This window comes from Saccopteryx bilineata, chromosome 1, assembly GCF_036850765.1.
Source record: "Saccopteryx bilineata isolate mSacBil1 chromosome 1, mSacBil1_pri_phased_curated, whole genome shotgun sequence".
NCBI classification, from domain to species: Eukaryota; Metazoa; Chordata; class Mammalia; order Chiroptera; family Emballonuridae; genus Saccopteryx; species Saccopteryx bilineata.
The window spans coordinates 79,069,074-79,083,648 of record NC_089490.1 but is presented as its reverse complement, the minus strand read 5'-3'; the positions used below and the strand labels follow the sequence as shown (position 1 = coordinate 79,083,648).

General features: G+C 36.2%; 1 pseudogene; it reads left to right on the top strand.

Moving 5' to 3' along the window:
- Window positions 1-7,403: 7,403 nt before the first annotated feature.
- LOC136319244 (E3 ubiquitin-protein ligase HACE1-like) overlaps window positions 7,404-14,575 on the top strand; it is a 93,557-nt pseudogene continuing 86,385 nt past the window's right edge.

Below are 14,575 nucleotides of genomic sequence, written 5' to 3'. Positions count from 1 at the left end.
ACCTTCAGCAGACCGAGTAACCCCTTACTCAAGCCAGCGACCTTGGGCTCAAGCTGGTGAGCCTTGCTCAAACCAGATGAGCCCGCACTCAAGCTGGTGACCTCGGGGTCTCGAACCTGGGTCCTCCGCATCCCAGTCGGACGCTGTATCCACTGCGCCACCGCCTGGTCAGGCCCATAATAGATTTTTAATTGTAGTTTTAATATTGAATATTTTTTTTTACTTTGATCAGTGTTGTTTAGAGAGTTGACATTGATAAAGTAGGGCTGCCTTGGATTTCTTACTTTGTAATTTATCAGTGTATTGAACACAGGTGGTCTTTGTTAGTCACTGCCAATTAAATGACTTTTGTGATTGACCCAAACATTAGCTTTGCACATTAGTTTTCTACTCAGGGTATTGTTTTATCACTTGAAAGGTCATGAAGTCTGTTGAAAATGTGTTTCTTCCTAAGGATTTCTTGAAGGCCATATGAAAAGCCCCTTTCAATGCTTTTCCTTCAAGGTTCTTTCCCAGCACTTTCTTATTCTGTGAGGAAGAAGACCCCTCCCCCCATTGTAGATTATTTAGGAATAAGAAAATGATATTTTTAAGGATGGGGGAATTTCAAGTTCTGAATTATTTTAACTATTTTAATATTTTGGTGACTAAATTAGGCACATAAAATCATTTCAGTGTAGCTCTTAAAATTATATGTTGTGATAACTTGAAAAATGTAGGTAATCAGCTATCAGTCACAATATTTACGTTGGTATACTTTTACATGTATACACTTACTAAATTGTATGCTGCTGAGCTTAATTTTTACAAGTAAATGAGAAGCCATAAAATCTTGAAAACAGAACTTATGACCATTGTAAATCACAGTTATGCTTTTTTTTTTGAATTAGTGGCTTTTAGTCTGTTAAGCAGACACAATGCGGTTTTCACTGAAGTATTTGTGTACAGGGGTTTAGGGGTGAAATATTTGCTAAAACAAATTGAATTCAAATCTGTCATTCAAATTCTATCAATTTTCCTGGGTGGGTTTATCACCATCTAGCACACTACATATTTTATTTCTTTTGCCTCTTGGTCCTTTTCCACTAGAATGTAGTCTTCATAGAGGCAGAGATTTTTGTCCCTTTTGTTCATTGCTCCAGCTTCTAGAGTTGTACCTACCACATAATAGACATTGAAATTTTATTTGAAAGGTGTAACGAACTAGTCAAATGCTGTATCATTCCTACCAGTTTTTTTCTGCTGTTTCCTTTACATTTCTGAATCTCGCTTTTTCCTATCGTACTTTTAAGTGTAGGGACTGTTGACAGTGCTGATCCTTATAAAAGGTCATACCTGATTTGTTTTTTAATTTATTGCTGAAAATCTTTGCTTTTGAGAATTCTCAGAGATTTTAGTTGAATCCAGAATTTATTCTGTTCAATTATGTTTTTGCCTTATTCTGTATAGTTTAAAATCTAGTATTGTTTCTTCAAATGCTCTTATGTATTTAATTTAAGAAATATTCAATTTCATCCACCTGAATTTTACTAGTTACTAAGTTAGTTTATCCTTTTTGTATATATAAATCATTTACATAGGCTGGACATTTAAAAAAAATTGTGATTTAGGTTCTTTGTGACTTTCTTGCTCCTTGCCCCATTATGCCATTTAATTGATAATTGAACTCTGCATTAGACTTTCTCCTCCTGTTTCAGAGCTTTTACAGAAAGAAATCTGCAAACAAACATTTTTTTCCTCACAAAGATTATGAATTTTCACTCATTTTTGTGCTTCATGGAGATTTTTTATTTTTCATAATCAAATCCCTTTATTTATTTTTTTCTGTACTCTGAGGGAAATGGATTTTTCTCCCTGTCTTCAGGTATCATTTTATCTACAATTTACTAGTGAAGCTATTGAAAATTTTTTTAAAATTCATTTTAGTGAGAGAGGAAGGGAGAGAGAGACAGGAACATAGTTGTTCCTCTATGTGCCCTGACCGGGGATTGAACTGGTAGCCTCTGTGCTTCAGGACAATGCTGTCTAAACCATCTGAGCTATCCAGCCAGGGCTACAAGTGAAGCTATTAAAAACGTTTAAAAATTTTTTTTAGTAGTTGAGTACTTTGAGGATCTTAATTGTTATAATTTTGTTAAAACAGAAAAGCAGAAAGATTTATAATGGAAAAGAAAATACTGGAATAAGCTATTTCCACTTTCTTAAGTGTTTTCCCTCTCAAAAGAACAGAAAGGATTTCTACTGTCTTTGTAGAGTATTTTCTAAATACAAGGGTATGACAGGAACATATAACTATTCATGTTGTAAATCATGCTTTCTTGCTATGATTTGCCCCAAGTTTGTCTCACTGCTATGTTGAAGAGAACAGCAGAGGAATTTGTTAGTCTAATGGCTAAATTATTTTTATTCAGTAAGCTCTGCAATATAAATAAAAGTAGAAAAGTATTATAAAAAGCATATGGTTTTAGCATTATTTAAAAACTAAACACAAAAGCTGTTTAGGCAGTTATTTAATAGGGAATTAGTAGATCATCTGTGATTAATATAGCTTATAGAGATATGCCAAATGAGTCATAATATATTTAGTAATGTGAATTCGGAAAATTAGAATTCCTATTTTTTGGTAAGTAGCATAGTGGTTATAAACATAGACTTAGATTTTAATTACTGCTTCCCTGTTTATTTGTGTGTTGGAGTGTACATTATTTGACCTCTTTAAGACTCAGTTTCCTGCTTGTACAGTGGAGAGAATACTGACTTGTCATAGACTGGATTAAATGAAATGATAATGTTTATTAGCAGCACAGTGTTCAGGCATATGTTAAGGTTATTCATATTATTTTATCATTATATAGTTTTAACAATTATATCATTTTTATGAATTTATATTTAGTATGTTTAATTAATTATTTTATTTCAGTTTTTCTCTGGATAGCTAGGTTTTAATTGCATATTGATATATATGCTTTCATCTCTCTTGAGCCTTTGAGAGGTAGTTTATTATTTATAATTTCTATAATAGCTAGTAAATATTATCCTGTTTCAGGACCATACAGAGAACTTCTAGGTCAAACAACATAAAGGGGGAATCCAGCCATGATTAAAAGGCTAAAACAGACTTTATCTTATAAAATGACCCAAATGTTTATTTTTTTTGAAAGCTGTACCAGACCACTTGTACTCAGCTTAAAGGAATTGTATAGCTGATAATAAAGTTCTATGTAATACTTCTATTATGTTATATAGATTATATAGATTTTAGAATTCCTCTTGCGATAGAAGTAAATTCAAGAAGCAGTACCTGAATAGTATATCTTAAAATATTTTTATTAAAACCTTTGTAATAAAATAATAGTCCCTTAAACCATCATTCTTCTTTGTCAAGTCATGATTGCCAATAACAGTATTCAACTCTTTTAGCTTTTCTTTGTGTGTGTGTGTGTGTGTGTGTGTGTGTGTGTGTGTGTGAGAGAGAGAGAGAGAGAGAGAGAGAGAGGGATAGAGAGATAGAAAGGGAGAGAGATGAGAAGCATCAATTCTTCATAGAGGAACCTTAGTTGTTCATTGATTCCTTTCTCATATATGCCTTGACCAGAGGACTCCAGCAGAGTTATTGACCCCTTACTCAAGCCAGCGACCTTGGACTCAAGCCAGACACTTTGGACTTCAAGCCAGTGACCTTTGGGCTCAAGCCAGCGACCATGGGGTCATGTCTATGATCCCATGTTCAAGTCAGTGACACTGTACTCAAGCTGGATGAGCCCTCACTCAAGTTGGCGACCTTGGGGTTTCAGACCTGGGTCTTCCAAGGCCCCGTCCGATGCTCTATCCATTGTGCCACGGCCTGGTCAGGCTTTCTTAACTTTATTATTGTAAATATTGTAATATCTATAAGGTAAATATTATGTATAATAATATAATAAATGTATTATAACTATTTCAATAGTTATAATAAATTTGCTTATCTGAATTATAGGATAAGTGTGGATTATATAATAATTATAAACTTTATGCTAATACTTGGTCCTATGAATCTTCTTTTCTCAGGGATTTTGATCTCTCCTAAAGATAATCCTGGCCTGACCTGTGGTGGCGCAGTGGATAAAGCATCGACCTGGAATGCTGAGGTCACCAGTTCAAAACCCTGGGCTTGCCTGGTCAAGGCACATATGGGAGTTGATGCTTTCTGCTCCTCCCTTCTCTCTCTTTCTCTCTCTCTCTCTCCTTCTTCTCTAAAATGAATAAATGAAGTCTTAAAAAATTTATTAAAAAAAGGAATATTCCCCATAGGTAGAGGAAAAGAATCTAAGGATAAATATCATATTATGATTGATAATTAATAGTTTACTGAGCTCTATATTTAGAATAGCTCTACTCTTAGAAAAATTACAGCATTTAAATTTCTCTTAAACTTTAGAATTAAATTTCTATAAATAAATGTGGTGATTTCTCTTCTGTTTATATTTTTTACTGTTTTCTTACTTGGGGATTTTGAACAAAGATTTTATATCATATCTCTACATTATCTTTTGAATTTATGCAGGACAGAATAATTTTAAAGGATTTGATTTCAGCTAATCAGCTTTGGAATACTTATTAAATTAATAGAAACATAATTTCTTGATAAAGTTTAATGGATTATTACATCATCACATTTTTTTATTGTAAAAATTTAGTTACATCAAGTTCTAGAACATTTGTCTCAGCAAGTGAAAGCCAGTACCTAAAGATTTTTACAGCCTTGCTGAAGTTGCTACAGAAATGGCTATAAACTGCTTAGGTGTTTGAAAATATAAACAGATTAGTAGGTAGCTGTATTTGTCAGCTTTTGTCTCCTCTAAGGCTTTTCTAGTAATAATTTAATTTTGTTGGGTGTCTTTTGTCCATGGTAAATGTTTAAACCTTTGCTGACATGTCATTATATGTTTTGTTTTAAAGGACTGGAGCAATTAACTTTTATAGAGGAGACTTTAGTCTCCTCAAGAGACTAAAATTACTTACTTAAGTGTATATGGGCATATGTGTCTAGAATTTTATGAAGTGATTGCTCAGAAAAGTCTTGTAAGTAAAATGTACATAAAGAAGAACCAAGAAATTAGATTAAGAGCCTTTATCACTAATATATAAAACTAGGTATGATTCCCTATAAAATTTTCTCCTTGAACTCTCTCCCCTTTGTAGTTCTTTTCTCTTTCCAGAAATTACCTGGTTTTAATTGCTCATCACTAAGTTCATGGAGTTAATGCCTTTGTAATATTTGCATTTATATATTCAATATATTACATTTTCCTGCATCTACACTTTTTGTATGTGGTTAGCTACTCCAATCAGGAATAAACAGCCATTTAGAAATGGTTCGTGTGTTATTTCGTATCTTACAGATTTAGCCCATTATTAATTTGGAAACTTTCTGCGTTGTAGTAGTCTTTGCACTTCTTAATACATTGACAGTCTTTTTTTTTTTTTTTTTGTATTTTTCTGAAGTCGGAAACGGGGAGGCAGTCAGACAGACTCCCGCATGCGCCCGACCGGGATCCACCCGGCATGCCCACCAGGGGGCGATGCTCTGCCCATCTGGGGTGTTGCTCTGCTGCAACCAGGGCCATTCTAGCACCTGAGGCAGTGGCCATGGAGCCATCCTTAGTACCCGAGCCAACTTTGCTCCAACGGAGCCTTGGCTGTGGGAGGGGAAGAGAGAGACAGAGAGGAAGGAGAGGGGGAGAGGTGGAGAAGCAGAAGGGCGCCTCTCCTGTGTGCCCTGGCCAGGAATCGAACCCGGGACTCCCACATGCCAGGCTGACGCTCTACCACTGAGCCAACGGGCCTGGGCTGACAGTCTTTTTTTAAATTAAACTTTTTATATTTATTTATTTCTTAATTTTTATTTTTAATTTATTGTGTTGACATGGTTTTAAGGGTCCCACTCCATATAACACCCTCAGCCCCCCCACATTGTGCCCCCCCATACCCCATGCAAAGTCTCTTTCCATTCCCATTTTATCCCCTTTGCTCCTCCCCCCGTCCATCCCCCCTTTTTCTCTGGGAATACATTGACAGCCTTTACTAGGTCATAGTCTTCTCTTCTGTTAGCTGCAACTGGACTTTTCCAACTACATGCTCCTTCCATAAGTCAGCTACATTGTCAAATCCATTATGTTAGCCTTTTTTCAATCTCCCTTTGGACTTTTCATATACATATTTCAGACCAGAATCACATTTTGTACTATCGATATTTACTTAGAAGGATCTTGGCTAGTCCCCTCATACTTAATGGTATCAAGGTCACCTTCTTATGTTCTTTTAGCCATAAAGTCTTTTTTCATTAGTTTTTTTCAATATATCATTTGCTAATTCTTAAAATTTATTTATACCTCTGAGTCTTCTTTAGACTTTATTAAGTGTAATTGAATTCCAGCTTGACATAATGCTCTCCTTTTATTTAGTTGTTTCCATTAATCCATTTATTTGCTGAGGACTTTCAAGATTCAGACATACTAAGTAAAAATATTTACACCAGACTCAGGTGTAAATCCAGACACCATTTCCTGTGTGACTTCAGCATGTAACTTTCCAGAATTTCCCTTCATCATTCATCCATCCATGCAATACTTATTTTTGAGTGCCTACTCTTCACCAGGCCATCTGCTAGGTGCTCATGGTTAATACAGATAAGCTCTCTCCCTGTTTAATTTACAGTTTAATCAGGATTTTATTTCCTTGTTGGAAAATGATAGTAAATATCTCAATGAATTGTTGTAAGAATGAAATAATAAGGTGCTTTAAAGTGCCAATCACAGTGTCTGGCACATAGAAGCAGAGATGATAACTATGAAGGTGATGATAATATAAATGAATAATGCTAAAGATAATGATAGTTATTTTAAATACCGCCATAATACTTTTAACCTGTTTACCTACATTAGACAACTTGGTTTTTCTACTTAAATCTGTTCCATATTCTGCTCTTCCAAGTAATCAGAAAGATTTATGTTTTTATGTATGTATGTTTTTATTTTAAGTTTACTTTTAACGCTTATTAAGCTAAGGAACATTCACATATATTGTTTTATTTATACCTCATAGTAACTTTGTGATTTAGATAGTTATCTCTGTTTCAGGGGTCCCCAAACTTTTTACACAGGCGGCCAGTTCACTGTCCCTCAGACCATTGGAGGGCTGGACTATAAAAAAAAACTATGAGCAATCCCTATGCACACTGCACATATCTTATTTTAAAGTAAAAAAAACAAAACGGGAACAAATACAGTATTTAAAATAAAGAACAAGTAAGTTTAAATCAACAAACTGACCAGTATTTCAATGGGAACTATGGGACTGCCTTTGGCTAATGAGATGGCCAATGTCCGGTTTTATATTTGTCACTGCTAGCCATAACAAGTGATATGACGCGCTTCCGGAGCCATGAGGTGTGCGTCCGGCATCACCGGAAGTAGTACTGTATGTGAGCGCCACCATGTGCTACCACATACAGTACTCCTCTCACTGACCACCAATGAAAGAGGTACCCCTTCCGGAAGTGCGGCGGGGGCCGGATAAATGGCCTCAGGGGCCACATGTGGCCCGCAGGCCGTAGTTTGGGGACCCCTGCTCTATTTTATATATAAGAAAATTGAAGTTCAATGATTTGCCAAACTAAAACATTGAAGAACCAGCAGATCCTAGGTTCTATTCTAGCTCTTAAAAATTATATTTATTTATTTTTTATTTTATTTTATTTATTTTATTTTTTTTCCAAGGGTTTTTTTTGTTGTTTTTTTTTAAGATTTTTTTTATTTATTCATTATAGAGAAGGGAGAGAGTGAGAGAGAGAGAGAGAGAGAGAGAGAGAGAAGGGGGAGGAGCAGGAAGCATCAACTCCCATATGTGCCTTGACCAGGCAAGCCCAGTGTTTTGAACCGGCAACCTTAGCATTTCCAGGTTGACGCTTTATCCACTGCGCCACCACAGGTCAGGTCTCTTAAAAATTATAGATTAAGCCCTGGCTGAATAGCTTCGTGGATAAGAGCATCGTCCAAAGCACAGAGATTGCTGGTTCAATCCTTGGTCAGGCCACATACAGGAACAGATCAGTGTTCCTGTTTTTCTCTCTCCTTTTCTTCCTCTCCCTCTAAAATCAGTAAAATAAACACTTAAAAAAAAATGACAGGTCAGTGGAACAGGAGAAACAGGGTAGGAAAAAGGGATCTATTGCCAGTACAAGTTTTAAAGATACTTTGCTAAGCTGTACAGTCTTGTCGCTTACAATGCTGTTATTCAAGTGCTTTATTGAATCTGTTATGGCCTTTTTGTTCTATACAAACCTTTTTGTTGGGATCAATAATAAGTATTGGTTGTTAGTATTGATAGAATTTATTGTACTGTTACTGTTTGAGAAAACCTAGTCCTCCTCCTGAGTTTCTCCTTTACTCTCAAATCTCTACCACACTCACAATACTTCTGACACCAGCTGTGTGGTCTTTTATTCCCTACACCATGCAATTCTGCAACACCAGCTGTGTGTCCTACAATTTAAGTCAATCTGACACTGTCTACTTGGAGATAGCATCAGATCCCACAGTTAAGGGCTCAATCCCATGAGATTGCCCCGCCACACTTTAGATGTCAACTGCAAGTACCGGGTTCCCAGGTTACCCATAACTTTTGACTTGACTACAAAGTGGGGGTCCTGATGACCTCCTCCATGTTGGAATTGAGTATTTCTTAGAACAGCTCACAAAATTCAGGGAAACACATTTACCAATTTATTAAGGGCTAGGATAAAGGATAAAGATGAACCTCCTGATAAAGAGACACTTAAAGCAAGGTCTGGGAGCGTCCTGAGCACAGGAGCTTCTGTCCCCAAGAGTTGGGGTACATCACCCTCCTAGGGCATGGATCTGTTCACTAACCTGAAAGCTCCCTAAACCCTGTATTTTTTTTACTTGTTATGGAGGGTTCATTACATAGGCATGTTGCATTGATACCATTTCCGCCTTCCTCTCTCTGAAGAATGGTGTGTGTGGGGTGGGCATTGACCTAAAATTTCCAAACTTCTAATCATGGCTTGGCTTTTCTGGTGACTAGCTTCCATTCTCAGAGCCCACTGAGTCAGTCACATCAGTAGAACAAAAGACACTGCTATCACCCAGGAAATTCTAAAGGATTTAGGAGCGCTGTGTTAGAAGTTGACATCAGTGACCAAATATTAGAACAAAAGATGCTCCCAGTGCTTTAATCACTTAGGAGATTATAAGGATTTTAGGAGCTCTGTGCCAGGAACTGGGGGCAGAGACCGATAGGTAAATTTTTATTATCTCCCAGCTAGCAGGGTAAATGCTTAAGAGGATCTTAAATACAAATTATTTCCCCCTTCCTAATTATGTTTAATGGTCAAGTCCCCTCTATCACCGTTACCATCTAACCCTTCTCTACCCTCCTCTACTTCCCCATCCCCTTTATCCTCCTTCAAGCCCCACACTGTTGTCTGTGCCTTTCTTTTCTTTGTTCAATCCCTTCACCTTTTTCACCCAGCCTCCCAATAAAATTTTTTTTTAAAATTACAACTGGCATTCAATATTATATTAGTTTATATTTAATGGTATTTTTGCAGATTGTCTTTTGTTCATTTATTTGTGAATCATTTTATGTTTCTTAACACACAATGTGATGTAATTTTGGCTGTTTAATAGAAATTTTAACTAAGAAAATAACTGATTTATACATATTTATTAGTGACAATTGTGATGTTGTTTCTCACACTTTGGGAAAAACAAATAGCCTTTTTGTCTGACTGATTTTTGAATATTTGATAAAGATAATACATATTTGCTGAGGGCCTATTTGCACATATTTTGTTTCATTGAGTTATCTTTCTTTCTGTATATTTACAATTAAAGGTAAAGATAGTTAACAATGTGCAATTGAACAAAGAAATCACAGCCTTTGCTAAGTAGGACACAGAATGGAAGTGTACTCTCATATAAAAACCAAGGGTGGTAGGTAGGTACATCAATAGGGCTTTAAATTAGGAAACTAATATTTAAACTTTTATATTGAGACCTGGTGGCTTAGAATAAATTATTTTATGATTAACTGGGAATGGTGTGGTGAGGTTTGGATTTTATGATTTTTTAGTATAATACAAAAGAAATGTTTCATTACTTGGAAAGTGGAAAATGACTTTTTTTAGATCAACTAATCAGCCTGGGAGAAGTTTAAACTGGGTAAAGTAATATAAAATTGTTAGGCTATTCTAATAGTTGATAATTTTAAGATTCCATTGTAAGAACATACTTCTTACCTTAAGATAACTCCAGATCAGGTACTTTTTTTCCTTCTTATATATTGATTTTATTTAGAAATTAAATTTAATGGGATGACATTGATCAATAAAAGTACATAGGTTTCAGGTGAAACTTCTCTATAGCATTTGGACTGTTGATTGAGTTGTGTGCCCATCACCAAACAGATCAGGCACTTAAAACAAATATTTATATATATGTAGTACTTTTGCAGAGGAAAATCAAATCACACATTTCTGATGGAGAAGAATTGAGTCATTGTAGTTAATCGTTCTAAGACCTGCAACACAGTAAAAGAAGGCCATAGTTTCAACCAAACAACTTTTCTATTTTGTCAGTCTCAATAATCTTATAAAGTTAGAAATACTTAGTAAGACAAATATGTAAAAAGCGCAAACAAAACTAGTGATTCTATACACATTTGACTCAAAGTTACTAAAACAAAGAAAAAGTTTTGCTAATGTGCTGTAGCTTTCCCAGTCAATAGCTATTATATTTTACTAGCACTTGTAACTGATAGCTAATTTTTATTGACTATTTTTAACAATTAATAATTCTAGAATGAGAAGACAACATGCATATTGAGGTGAAAAATGTCAGGAAATTTTTGGCCAACATGTCAAATTAGAGGGATAGGAAATACCCTCTGATTTGGTGCTTACCAAACTGAAATACTTAACAATAGGTATTTGCTATTTCTACATTTCTAGTCTATGAGTATTGTTTTTAAATGTTAAAAGAGACCTAAAAATATCATAGAGAAACATTTTAATGAACTGGATAAAATGCACTTAGGGGAAGATAAGCTTTGATAATTAAATTATACAAAGACAAGCATACCATTTTGCCCAAAATCTTATGTAACTCTTTACTCTGCTTTTGTGCAGCCGTTGTAATACAAAATAACTGATGTTAGAGATTTTGAAATAAAACTACTCTCTAAACAACAACAATAAAATGTTTTAAAATATCTAACGTTAGATTAAATACAAATTTAGACTGCCCCCTACAGTTTCTCTGTGGAAGAGTAACGATTGATATTTATAATGATGACCAATCCCCAAGCACTGTGGGATTCTGAAGGGCTTTACGATTTTTCAGCAAGAGTTTGTATTATATTTAATATGGTTTTGTGTTAATTGGATTTGAATCTTTTTATTTATTTATTTATTAAATAAGAGGCAGGGAGGCAAGAGAGACAGACTCCTGGATGTGCCCCGACCGGGATCCACCCAGGAAGCCCTCTACCTTGCAGTGTTCTGCCCATCTGGGGCTGCTGCTCTGTTGCTCAGCAACCAAGCTATTTTAGCGCCTGAGGTGAGGCCATGGAGCTGTCCTCAGTACCCAGGGCTAACTTTACTCAAATCACTCAGGCCATGACTGCAGGAGAGGAAGAGTGAGATGGAGAGCTGGGGTGAGGGGTAGAGAAGCAGATGGTTACTTCTCCTGTGTACCCTGACCGGGAATCGAACCTACGACTGCCACATGCTGGGCCGACGCTCTACCACTGAGCCAACTGGCCAGGGCCATAGTCTTTTTTAAAAATTTTTTATAGTGAGGTATAGTTCCTATATGATGTAGAGCCACAAGACAACCCAGTACCACCCCAACACAGTAACTTTAAGGCTATTCAATTTTTGAATGTTTTGTATGTGAAAAATTGTTTATTATTCTGGGGGAGAGGAAGTGGGGTTATAGATAGTAGAGTAGAGAGTTCAGCCTGTACAATTGAATTTTGGGTTGGCCCAAACAATTTCTACTATTGCTTCCCTGTGAAATGTTCTCAGAGTTTTAAAGAACAAATTTAATTTACAAATATACTTTTGGAAATAAAGGTTGGAGATTGCCTTTTGGTTGGTGTTTTAAGAAGCCAATTGTCCTATAGTGGTGATTTTCTTCATATTTTATGCTTTGATCATTGGTTATATTCTGGTGGCTTAAAAATGAGTAATTTATTCACATGTAATACAAGTACTATATATTTAGTGACTTTCTGTTGAACAAGATATTCTGTGCTCTATTATGATGGGATGAAAATGTTTTAAAATAAATATTTTAAGATGTAGTTTGTTTTATTCTAACATGTTCTTACTTTAATTTTAATTTTTAGCCTATCTAGTAATTATGATGCTCAAAAGAAGAGCCTTTTAAGGATTGTGAGGATATTTTGTCATGTCTTTCGAATTGGTCCATCCTCTCCAAGTAATGGAATTGATATGAGCTACAATAAGAATAAAACTTGAGGCCCTGGCCGGTTGGCTCAGCGGTAGAGCGTCGGCCTAGCGTGCGGAGGACCCGGGTTCGATTCCCAGCCAGGGCACACAGGAGAAGCGCCCATTTGCTTCTCCACCCCTCCGCCACGCCTTCCTCTCTGTCTCTCTCTTCCCCTCCCGCAGCCAAGGCTCCATTGGAGCAAAGATGGCCCGGGCGCTGGGGATGGCTCTGTGGCCTCCGCCCCAGGCGCTAGAGTGGCTCTGGTCGCAACATGGCGACGCCCAGGATGGGCAGAGCGTCGCCCCCTGGTGGGCAGAGCGTCGCCCCATGGTGGGCGTGCCGGGTGGATCCCGGTCGGGCGCATGCGGGAGTCTGTCTGACTGTCTCTCCCTGTTTCCAGCTTCAGAAAAAAAAAAAAAGAAAAAAAAAGAATAAAACTTGAAGGATCCAGGTTTTCAAGTCAGAAAAGTATATGACGTTGTTATGAAAATAGAGATATAAAAGAGATGAATTTGACAAAGCATGCATTCTTTAATCAGAAACTTCATACACGGGAAGAAAGTTTGGTTCATACCCATATCACTTTTTAAGTTAGGCACACACCTTCCTCCTTTAACCTCTGTTTAATCAACAGCAAGTCTTAATTGGTGAGCTTTTATATTTTTTATTAGAAGTAAAAATTTAATTTTAGCCTGACCAGGTGGTTGTGCAGTGAATAGAGCATTGGATTGGGGTGTGGAGGACCCAGGTTTGAAACACTTAGTTTGCTGGTGTGAGCATGGGCTCATCCGGCTTGAGCACGGGCTCATCAGCTTGAGCACAGGGTCACTGGCTTGAGTGTGGGATCATAGACATGACCTCATGGTCTCTAGTTCAAGTCCTAAGGTTGCTGGCTTGAGCCCAAGGTCACTGGCTTGAGCAAGGGGTCACTCACTCTGCTGTAGCCCCCTGGTCAAGGCACACATGAGAAAGCAATCAATGAACAACTAAGGTGTCACAAGAAAGACTTGATGCTTCTCATCTCTCTCCTTTCCTGTCTGTCTGTTCCTATCTGTCTCTCTCTGATTCTCTCTCTCTCAAAAAACAATTCTATTAGTGTTTTATGCAAAGGGTAAGGATATTTAAAAATTTTTTTCTATTTATTTGAGAGAGAGAGAGAAGAATGGAGAGAAGAAGGGAGGGAGAGAGTGAGTGAGAGTGAGAAAGAAAAGGGAGAGAAAAGCATCAAGTCATTGTTTCACTTAGTTGTTTCATTTAGTTGTATACTCATTGATTGCTTCTTGTACCTGCCCTGCATCTGGAACACCGGATTGACACTTTCTCTACTGAGCAACCTGTCCAGGGCCACTGTCATGCTTTTTAAAAACGATTTCTTATTCAGAAAGAAAGAACACATTCATTTTATTTAGATTTTAAAATCATGTGTGTGTTATGTGTTGTATCTACAATATGTATGTTTTAAAAAATAAAGTTACTTTCAGTTACTGGTTTTGCCAACAGTTATTTCCTGGGATCACTTCAAGGAAGAATCATTGAGATATGTATTTTGTTAAAACATTTTTTAATGCTTCAGTTGTATAAGCACATTTATGGGTGGAATCCTTGAAAGAATGATTCCATATAAAACCCAAAGCAGTGTTGTTACTCATGTTAAATTATAATTTTATCAATTAAACAAAATCAACATGGCTATAATTGCTATTATTAATGCTTTTCAAGGTATTATATTTTCAAGTAAGTCAGATTTTGAACAAATGTGTAATATAGTAACTTTTTCCAAGTTAATTTTTTATCTTAGGAAATTTTCATAGTATAAATTTTGCTTTTGGGTTCATAAGTATGTATTTCTTTAAACAGTCTTTTGAGTATAAATAGAGGTTATCTATCCAAATAGTGATATAACTGCTTTCATGTACCACTTCCTCCAAAACTAGTTATGATTGAGAGCTTTACTGTGTATAAAAATTCAAATTTAAATTAGTGAGTTATGCTAAATGATTTTTATATGTAAAATTTTGGCAGACACTAATAAATGATTTGCAAGTATTTTGACATAAGAA